The sequence below is a fragment of the Triturus cristatus genome, chromosome 2_2 (genome assembly GCF_964204655.1).
Source record: "Triturus cristatus chromosome 2_2, aTriCri1.1, whole genome shotgun sequence".
Taxonomy (NCBI): domain Eukaryota; kingdom Metazoa; phylum Chordata; class Amphibia; order Caudata; family Salamandridae; genus Triturus; species Triturus cristatus.
Genome location: NC_140582.1, coordinates 428,609,434 through 428,619,361, shown reverse-complemented (window position 1 = coordinate 428,619,361; position 9,928 = coordinate 428,609,434). Strand labels below are relative to the sequence as shown.

The 9,928-nt window shown below is 48.0% G+C and overlaps 1 pseudogene; it reads left to right on the top strand.

The window, feature by feature from the left end:
- The first annotated feature begins 7,274 nt into the window (after positions 1 to 7,274).
- Positions 7,275 to 9,656, top strand: LOC146862316 (E3 SUMO-protein ligase KIAA1586-like; annotated as a pseudogene).
- The last annotated feature ends 272 nt before the right edge of the window (positions 9,657 to 9,928 follow it).

Below are 9,928 nucleotides of genomic sequence, written 5' to 3'. Positions count from 1 at the left end.
CCTGTTGTGGCTAGGGCCCTGATGGGAATCTTTACCCGAGTGGGTTTTCCCAAGGAAGTTGTGTCCGACAGGGGGACCAACTTCATGTCAGCGTACATGCGGGCCATGTGGAAGGAGTGTGGAGTGACCTACCGGTTCACAACTCCTTACCACCCCCAGACCAATGGTCTGGTGGAGAGGTTTAACAAAACCTTGAAAGGCATGATCAGAAGTCTGCCTGAAAGCCTGCGGAGGAAATGGGACGTCCTCCTACCCTGTCTATTGTTTTCCTACAGGGAAGTGCCACAGAAGGGAGTGGGCTTCAGCCCCTTCGAGCTTCTGTATGGGCACCCTGTGCGTGGACCTCTCAACCTGGTGAGAGACGGATGGGAAAGAACTCCCAGAAAGCTTCCCCAGGATGTGGTGAGCTACATGCTGGCCCTCCGGAGCCAAATGGCTAAGTTGTGGAAGCAAGCTTCTGACAACTTGGAAGCCAGCCAAGCAGTAATGAAGGCGTGGTATGACCACAATGCTCACCCGGTGGAGTTGGAGCCTGGCCAGAAGGTGTGGGTGATCGAACCAGGGGAGCTTAGCGCCCTCCAGGATCGCTGGTCAGGACCCTTTGAGGTATTGGAGAAGAAGGGTAAGGCTACCTACTTGGTGGATCTTAAGACCCCTCGTCAGCCCCTACGGGTGCTGCATGCCAACCGCCTCAAACGCCACCACGAGAGGCCCGAAGTCATTTTGATGATGGTGACTGACGGAGCAGAGGACGTGGAAAGCGAGCCTCTCCCCGATTTGTTTGCGTCTCAAGAGAAGGATGGGTCGGTGGAGGGAGTGATTCTCTCCCCATCTCTAACTCCTGAACAGCAGGAGGACTGCCGCCAGGTCCTGGGGCAGTACTCTTCGTTGTTCTCCCTTGTCCCGGGTAGGACTCACCTGTGCGTCCATGACGTGGACACAGGAGACAGCCCACCTGTGAAGTCCAAGATCTACCGGATGTCAGACAAGGTGAAGGCCAGCATTCACAGTGAATTCACTAAGATGCTGGAGCTAGGAGTGATCGAACCTTCTAGCAGCCCCTGGTCCAGTCCGGTGGTACTAGTACCAAAAGCTGCACCACCGGGTGCCCAACCGGAACTGAGGTTCGGTGTGGACTACCGGGGACTGAATTCAGTAACCAAAACTGATGCTCATCCGTTCCCTAGGGCGGATGAATTGATTGACCGGCTGGGAGCTGCCCAATATCTAAGTACCTTTGACCTTACTTCTGGCTACTGGCAGATCTCTGTGACTGATGGAGCAAGGGAAAGGTCAGCCTTCTCCACGCCCAATGGCCACTACCAGTTCTGTGTGATGCCCTTTGGGCTCAAGAACGCACCTGCCACGTTTCAGCGCCTGGTAAACCAGATCCTCATGGAATGGAGAGTTTCTCTGCTGCTTATCTGGATGACAGAGCCGTCTTCAGTAACAGCTGGGAGGATCACTTGCGTCACCTGCAAGCTGTTCTCCAGGCCCTGGGACAAGCTGGATTAACGATCAAGGCCAGTAAATGCCAGATCGGGCAGGGGTCGGTAGTGTACCTTGGACACTTGGTGGGTAGGGGAGCGGTGCAACCCCTCCAGGCGAAGATCGAGGCCATCATGGCCTGGGAACCCCCCAAGACACAGACTGAGGTCCGAGCTTTTCTGGGCCTCACGGGATATTACCGCCGCTTCGTGAAGGGGTACGGTACCATTGTAGCCCCCCTCACGGAGCTCACGTCCAAGAAACAACCTCGACGGGTAGTCTGGACGGAGGCTTGTCAGCAGGCCTTTGTGAGACTGAAGAAAGCCATGTGCGAGGCCCCGGTCTTAAGGGCCCCAGACTTTTCCAAGGAGTTCATTGTCCAGACGGATGCATCAGAACATGGCATTGGGGCAGTGTTATCGCAACTCAATGAAGAGGGTCTGGATCAACCCGTGGTCTTCCTATCCCGGAGACTACTTCCCAGGGAACAGAAGTGGAGTGCAATAGAGCGTGAAGCCTTTGCAGTGGTATGGGCTCTGAAGAAGTTGCGGCCATACCTGTTTGGCTCGCACTTCCTAGTTCAGACCGACCACAAACCCCTTTGTTGGCTGATGCAGATGAAAGGGGAGAATCCCAAGTTGTTGAGGTGGTCTATCTCCCTACAGGGAATGGACTTTCAGGTGGAACATCGGCCTGGAGTGGACCACGCCAATGCAGACGGTCTCTCAAGGTATTTCCGCCTTAGTGAGGAGAACTCCCAAGGGGTTGGGTAGCTCTCCCCACTTTCAGCTGGGGGGGACGCGTGTTAGACCTGTCAGCCCTTTGGGTGGTCCCTCATCATCATTATTTATTTTGTCCCACTTTTGCCTCAAACCCTGTTATGATTTTTCCTTTTTGGGAACCACCAGACTTTTTAGTGTTGATGCAGGGTCAGGGAGCCATTTTCCCTACCCCTGGAACTTCTGTCTGAGGGCCTGAGACACAAAATGGTGGCCACCTGTGACATCATCAGAACCCACTGGAACCTACTAGAACCTTCTGCAACATTCTGGAACCCTGTGACAGTTGGAGGCGGTTTAGAATGTTGGGAAGCTAACTCAGAGTTGGCAGTTGGAGTTGGCAGTTGGCACCTGACTGGTGAAGGGAGAGCAGCAGAAACCTGAAGGAGGAAGGAGTGAGGCAGCAGGGGTGGAAACTTGTGCCTGGAGTGGGGTCCATAAACCCACCCTTGATACTAGTCCCTACTGACTGAGCCCAGCCTGGAGCCCTGTGTGGGAGAAAGCAAGAAAAACCATCTTAAGGACCTGGACAGCAGGAACAGGCCTTAAAAGTAAAGAACAGCAAGTTCCTGACCTGATTACTGGTAACTTCTTGAAGTCCGACGTCGAGAAGCCTGGAGACCTGGAGCCCGAGGTGGAGAAGCGGCGCTGACTGGAAAGCAGACGTCGTACCCGGAGCCGCCAGAGGTCGAGAGAGGGCGCCGACGGAGGTCGTGGAGAGTACCAGAGGTCGAGGAGGAAGTCACCCGAGGTCGAGTGTGCGGCGTCGACGGGGGAGTGAAGTCCGCCCCCCGGAGTCGCCGGAGACCGAGGTGAAGCGTGCCGGAGGTCGGGAGTGGAGATCGCACTCCGGAGTCGCCGGAACCTGAAGGGAATCGTGCCGGAGGTCGGGAGTGGAGGTCGCACTCTGGAGTCGCCGGAACCTGAGGAAAGGAGCACCGGAGGTCGGGAGTGGAGATCGCACTCCGGAGCCGCCGGAAGTCGACATCGAGCCAAGGCCGGCCGACGTCATCGAACCGGAGCCGCCCGAAGTCGACATCGAGCCAAGACTGCCCGACGTCATCGAACCGGAGGTCGACATCGAGCCGAGGCCGCCGACATCGAACCGGAACCGCCTACCGGCGTCGTCAAGAACTGTCATTGCGCCGAGGCCGCCGACATCGAACCGGAACCACCTCACGGCGTCGACACGACTCCAGCGGCGTCGGAGCTTCATAAAAAGGGCAGTAAGTGGAATAGAGGGCGCCTAAGGCCCTGTGGAGCCCTAAGAGACCATCCTAGGGGCTAGAGAGGTGCTGGAACCAGCTTGATTGTGCCAGGGGTGAGCTGAGACTAATACAGAGAGGTTGTGTAGTGTGGGAGAGCCAGATCTCTAGATTCCCCCTTGATCTACCTCAGTTTAGGCCTCAGCCTTGTCCAAGCCAGGGAGTATACCCCTCAGGCCATCCAAATCTCTACAAGCTGGGATTGGGTCAAATCATCCCATAGTACCTCAGAAATGTGAACTGATTTTCAAGTGTCACTGTTGGCTTTTATTATTTATTGAGAGCACTGTATTTATTGTATTCATCCTATTTATTGCCTCACAGTATTTATTGTTTCACAGTATTTATTGTCGCACAATATTTATTGTCTCGCAGTATTTATTGCCTCATAATATTTAATTGCCTGTTATGTAATGCACTTATATTTATGCCTTGATTATTTATGATCTACCTTATTTATTGAATCGTTGAAGTATTATTTATTTGACGTACCCTTCCACAGGAAAAGCCTTGTGTACTGTGATTGTATTATTATTTATTTAATCAGCAACTAAGAGAAAAGAAGATAAAGAGATATATTTTCAGTATAATTTTTAAGGTGTAGTGTCGTTTTTGGAACGGATGAACGCATGGTTATTGTGAGGGTGTGACGTATGCTTAACACAGTGCCTTCCTTCCCGCTCGAGCCTAGCTACCACAGTGTGTCTGGGAGAACACCACCACCCTTCCGGTGTGGGAGTGTGTTTTTCTAACAATGTGTTACTAGTTGTTTTTCTTTTTAAAAGCTGCGCAGGCCCAGCAGGACACATACTTCGTGTGTGTTTCATTTAGACAGTTTTTAGCAATATCGTGGCCGATGCAGGACAACAATAAGACAATACAAAATGCCCAGATAGCGCTGGTGATAAATGATCCTGCTGGAGAGCAATCATTTGTCTGTTAGTAGTTTTTAAATGCAGATAAACTGTATTTTATGTGGAAGCTCAGTGGGTTACTGCCTTTGTAACAGAGATCCTTGTGTTACATGCAGTTCAGAAGGTACAATCCTAACATAGGACAGTGACCAATGAACTGTCACCAAAGAGCTGCATACAAAGTTTAAACATGAATGGTATAGTTAGAACTTCGCTTTCTTTTTTTGTGATATAGTTAGAACTTCCCCAGTCTTTCATTATTCTAATGTTTTCAAAATGAGTATGTTTGGGCAGATATACATTTTTATCAGTAAAGCTGACCCCCATTGAATAATCTTTAAATCCTAAGGTTTTGTTTCACCAGCCCAAACCCACTCAAAATTTCCGTCCCACAGGTATGGATGACACGTGATTCATACACCTTGTAATCCTCATTGGCTTATGTGACATTCCCTGTAGACTGATTTACATACTTGTATGATTCATTGTCTCCTGTATAATGTGTGAGTGGTGTAAAGTACTGACACACACTACACTGATATGAGTAGCGCTATACAACAAATGAAATGCATATGAGAGAGGGGCTACATGAAGATGAGGGGCACTGTTGGAGGGTGGCAGTGAGGGAATCTGAGGAAGAGGTCAATAGGGGGAGGGGCTATGGAGCGATGAGGGACACTGTTGGAGGGTGGCAGTTTGGGAATCCGAGGAAGAGGTCATGAGGTGGAGGAGGGAGCGATGAGGGGCACTGCTGGAGGGTGGCAGTGAGGGAGTCTGAGGAGGAGGTCATGAGGGGGATGGGCTACAGAGAGATGAGGGACACTGGTAGAGGGTGGCAGTAAGGGAATCTGAGGAAGAGGTCAATAGGGGGAGGGGCTATGGAGCGATGAGGGACACTGTTGGAGGGTGGCAATTTGGGAATCCGAGGAAGAGGTCATGGGGTGGAGGAGGGAGCGATGAGGGGCACTGCTGGAGGGTGGCAGTGAGGGAGTCTGAGGAGGAGGTCATGAGGGGGATGGGCTACAGAGAGACGAGGGACACTGGTGGAGGGTGGCAGTGAGGGAATCCGAGGAGGAGGTCATGAGGGGAAGGGGCTATGGGGAGATGAGGGGCACTTGTGGCGTGTGGCAGTGAGGGAATCTGAGGAGGATGTCAATAGGGGGGGCCATAGAGGGATGAGGGGCACTGTTGGAAGGTGGTAGTAAAGGTTATTTACGGAGAGAGAGGTTTTTGGTGCGACGCCAAAAAAGACTTTCACATCAGCGCTGAAGCCGGCCCTGTCATGGCCTTTCTGATTTTGTTTATTTAATTAGCAGTCGGGGTCATAAGGGCTACTGTGGAACATACTTTGAAGTGCGTGCTAATTATATTTACCACTATATTCAATGTTTTAAGTTTGAAGGTGATTTTACTAATGTTTTTACCGGGATAAACAAGCCTGTAAGGGAGTGCGTTGCAGAGTCCAGGGTCAGGGAGGTAGTAATGAAGAGGGATTCTCCCTGAAGGCTTGCACAGAGGGAGCCCGAGAAGTGTCACTTGCCTGATACTCCCACCTCAGAAACCTCCTCTTCCCATCAAAGCTACTCAACTGTCCAAAGCATCAGCCGATATGCAGGCATTCTACCACAGCACTGGATAGAGCAGGAAGTTGAGGCAATTGGGGTTGGTGAGTTTAGGATTGTGGAAAGATTTGGTTCATACAGTTGAGTTCACCAACACCACTCAACAAGCAGTGGGCTTCTAAATGCTCCACTGCAACATACCACACTCTCACCACCTCCACCGGAATGGGCAAGGCTCATTTGCTATGTTTGTCCTTAGTGTGCGTGATGTTTGCATTTTTCTCAATCTTATGACTTCATTCAGTGATGTAACATTGAGGGCAGCACCAACACTCTGAAAATTGTTCTAGCCCCACTGGCTTGGGTACCTTTCTTTGACATTTTCATGGTTTCTGGCCGGCTGGCCCGGGTGCCTTTGTGTGACGTTTCTATGCTTTCTGGCCAAGTTGCCTTTGTGTGACGGTTCCATGCTTTCTGTCCTGGCTCGGTGCCTTTGTGTAACATTTCTATGCTTTCTGGCCTGGGTGCCTTTGTGTGACATTTCCATGATTTCTGGCCTGGGTGCCGTTGTGTGACATTTCCTTGTTTCCTTGGCTGAGTACTTATGAGTGTGAGATTTCCATGCTTTCTGGCCTGGGTGCTTATGTCAGGTCGTCATTTATGATTTACTATGCTTTGAAAGTTGATACAGATAAATATGTAATGGAAAATGTGTTGTGCACCATTTTGGTTTTTCTTTTTGCAAAATGTTTTTGAGGGGAGAATTCCCCCATGCAAACACCTGTGGCAGTCATTACGCTTGCTGTGTTTGTGTGCTATGCACCGTATGGGGGCTGGTGTAACAAAACTTGCCAGGGCTGCTTTGGGTTCCCAGTCCGGCCCTGAGTGTCAATTAATTAATTAATTTTTGTGAATCACAGTGTGTAACTAACTGTGCACACTGCCACCTTACCCTGCTTTTGCTATTCCAGAAGCCAAAGCTTAAAATTGAGGCAAACTGTATAGACTTTGTGTCTCTTTCGAGTGAGCGCTGCAGGGCAAGCAGGCCGGGGTATGATTTGGAAAAGGCCTGAATTTGGGTGGGCAAAGTAGGAGGAGGATCCATTTGGATTGTACTTGTAGTCAGTCATGGATGGTAATATATGTGCAGATGCAGAAATGTCTTTGGGCAAACTGCAAATAAATATTAATTGTGCATGTTACTTAGACGAATTAACATCGCACTTTGCACGTCTAGCGTGTTTTCTTTCACTTTGCATCCCTAGAATGTCACACACTGGACAGAAGAAGATTTCAAGCTACTTCACAAAATTTAAGCCCAAAGATGATGAGGAGCCAGCAAGCAAACTTGCTAGAAAAGACCATGTACTTCCTGTGGATGAAGGGAACAAGGAAGATGAAGAAGTGCGAGAGAAGGCACTAGATGAGAGTGACCCCACTACTAGCAGCAGCGTTATCACCCCTACAGAAGAAACGACACAAGATAGTCTTCTTAGAGATGAGCAGCATCATGCTGTGGAAATTGATACAGAGACAGAGGAAACACCAAGCACTAGCAAACAGTTTACCATATCACTGAAACCACATTCAGACAGAGTTTTTAGGAAAGGCATTCTTCCTAAAGGTTGGAAACATGACCAAAAAATACATTTCCAACGCAAGCATCCGTGGTTAATTGTTAAAGGCCCTAACCTTGGCTGTTCTGTGTGTCGCCAAGTCCGTGATCTTGGTGCTGAGAAATCCAGGGGAATGAAATTGTCCAAAGAAAGCACGGAGTCTACTGTGAAGGCATATGGCACCAATATAGAACAGCAGCAGAAATCATTGAGGAAAAATATTGGAGAACATGCACAAAGCAAGGCTCATATTACAACTTTAAAAATCTTACAAAATGCAAAAAAAGATCCTTTATTGAAAGTAACTGCAAAAACGCAATCTTTACAAATGTCAGCAACAGCCAGAATATTCCGAGTAGCTTATAAGGAAGCAAAGCGGAACAGGCCAGCGTATGGTTTTGAAACCGAGATAGACTGTCACCAGTTGAATGGACTAGATATGGGGCTAATTTTGCACTCCAATGTTGCTTGCTCAAACATACAGCGCCACATAGCCTCAGATATGAAGAGGAAGATATTTGCCAATATTATTGAACTTTCCCCCAAAGTAAGTCTTTTACTAGATGAAGCCACTGCATTAAATAGGAAAAGTTCTTTAATTGTGTACATGTGAATGCAGCTACCTGACATGGACTCCCCAGCTAATATTTTTGTTGACCTCATTGAGCTGAGTGATTTGTCAGCTGACGGCATAGTAAACAGTTTACTATCTGCACTAAAAAAAGATCCAGTTAACATAAGTGAGGACTTTCTCTCCAAATGCCTGGTTTCTGTTGCCTGTGATGGAGCTTCTGTGATGTTTGGCCGCCACAGTGGTGTTGTGAAGAGGTTGCAAGAAAAAATCTCTCCCAATATTGTAGCCGGGCACTGCTCAGCACATCGCCTGGAACTTGCCGTTCATGATGTCATGAAAGATATTGGCGCTACAACTCATTTAAAAAACTTACTCGATAAGCTTTATTCTCTATTTGCCACATCTGTTAAAAACCGTTTGGAGCTGAAAGAATGTGCAGAAGCTCTAGACATTCAGCTTTGCAGAATAGGTCGAGTGTTAGATACTCGTTGGGTTGCATCAAGCTTCAGAACAGTGGAGGCTATTTGGAATGCTTACCCTGCCCTCTACAAGCACTTTACTAGAGCAGCTGATGATGGGTCCCGTGACCATTCAACACGAAATATGTACACAGGCCTAGGAAGGCGGTTATCATCTATCCAGTTTGTTGCTAATCTTGGGCTCATGTATGATGCTCTTCAGGAGTTATCAGAGTTATCACTCGAGTTACAGAAACGTGAGTCTACAATCATTGATGCTCATCGAGCTATTTGTTGGCAAATTTCAGTGTTTGAGGCAATGGTAGACAGGCAAGGGAACCACTTCTCACAGTGTAAAAAGGGCATAGAAGAAAATATATTCCAAGGTGTGATGCTGCACAAAGGAAAGACCATTGATAAAATCATTGAACAGGGACAGTTTTTTCGTAGTCTTGCAGAAAATCTAAGACATCGTTTGTTGTCTACAGGAGGTACTAATTCTACTGACAAAAAGGCTGAGTATGATACACTGATTAGCGAAGTGAAAGTTTTATACAAACAGTACTGGCCTGATGAGCTACCTGTTCTTTATGGTGAAAGTGACATTGAGTCACTGTGTAAACGATTCAACATTGCCAGTCGAGAGACTATACGTGCTTACAGAGTGTTTAAGGAATCTGGAGGGAAAGAAATTAAAAGGCAGTTCAAGGAGCTTTTGATGGCCTTACACACTATTGCAATCAGTACTGCAGAATGTGAGCGGGGCTTTTCTCAAATGAATCTTATTTGCACATCTTTGCTGACTGAAACAACATGTTCTTTAATGTTTTTAAATCTTGTTGGCCCACCATTGAAGAGATTCAACCCCATCCCTTATGTTCAGTCATGGCTTGCAAAAGGACGAAGAGCAGCTGATGACACTAGGAATAAAGCAAGGAAAGAGGAAGACTTGGAATGCGCAAGCAATTTAAACTATTTGTGGGCATTTCTAGAAAAATAGATGCTAGCCAATTCCAACTGACAAAACACGTGTCATTGCAATGTTTTGAAAAAGTTAGGCTTTACTGTGTTTGGATATTTAACGCATACACATACTGTTCTATTTACTTTTTGTGGCATAGGCGTACCCGCCGTCGCCACTACATTTCCCACAGTCCTTTGGGGCAACTTGCTGGTGTGACGAGCGGTGTGCGACCTACTTTTCCTCATTGTTCTAGTTTATATCGGTTATTTATTTGAAATTATAACACTTTGTTGACAGTGTCAATTTAT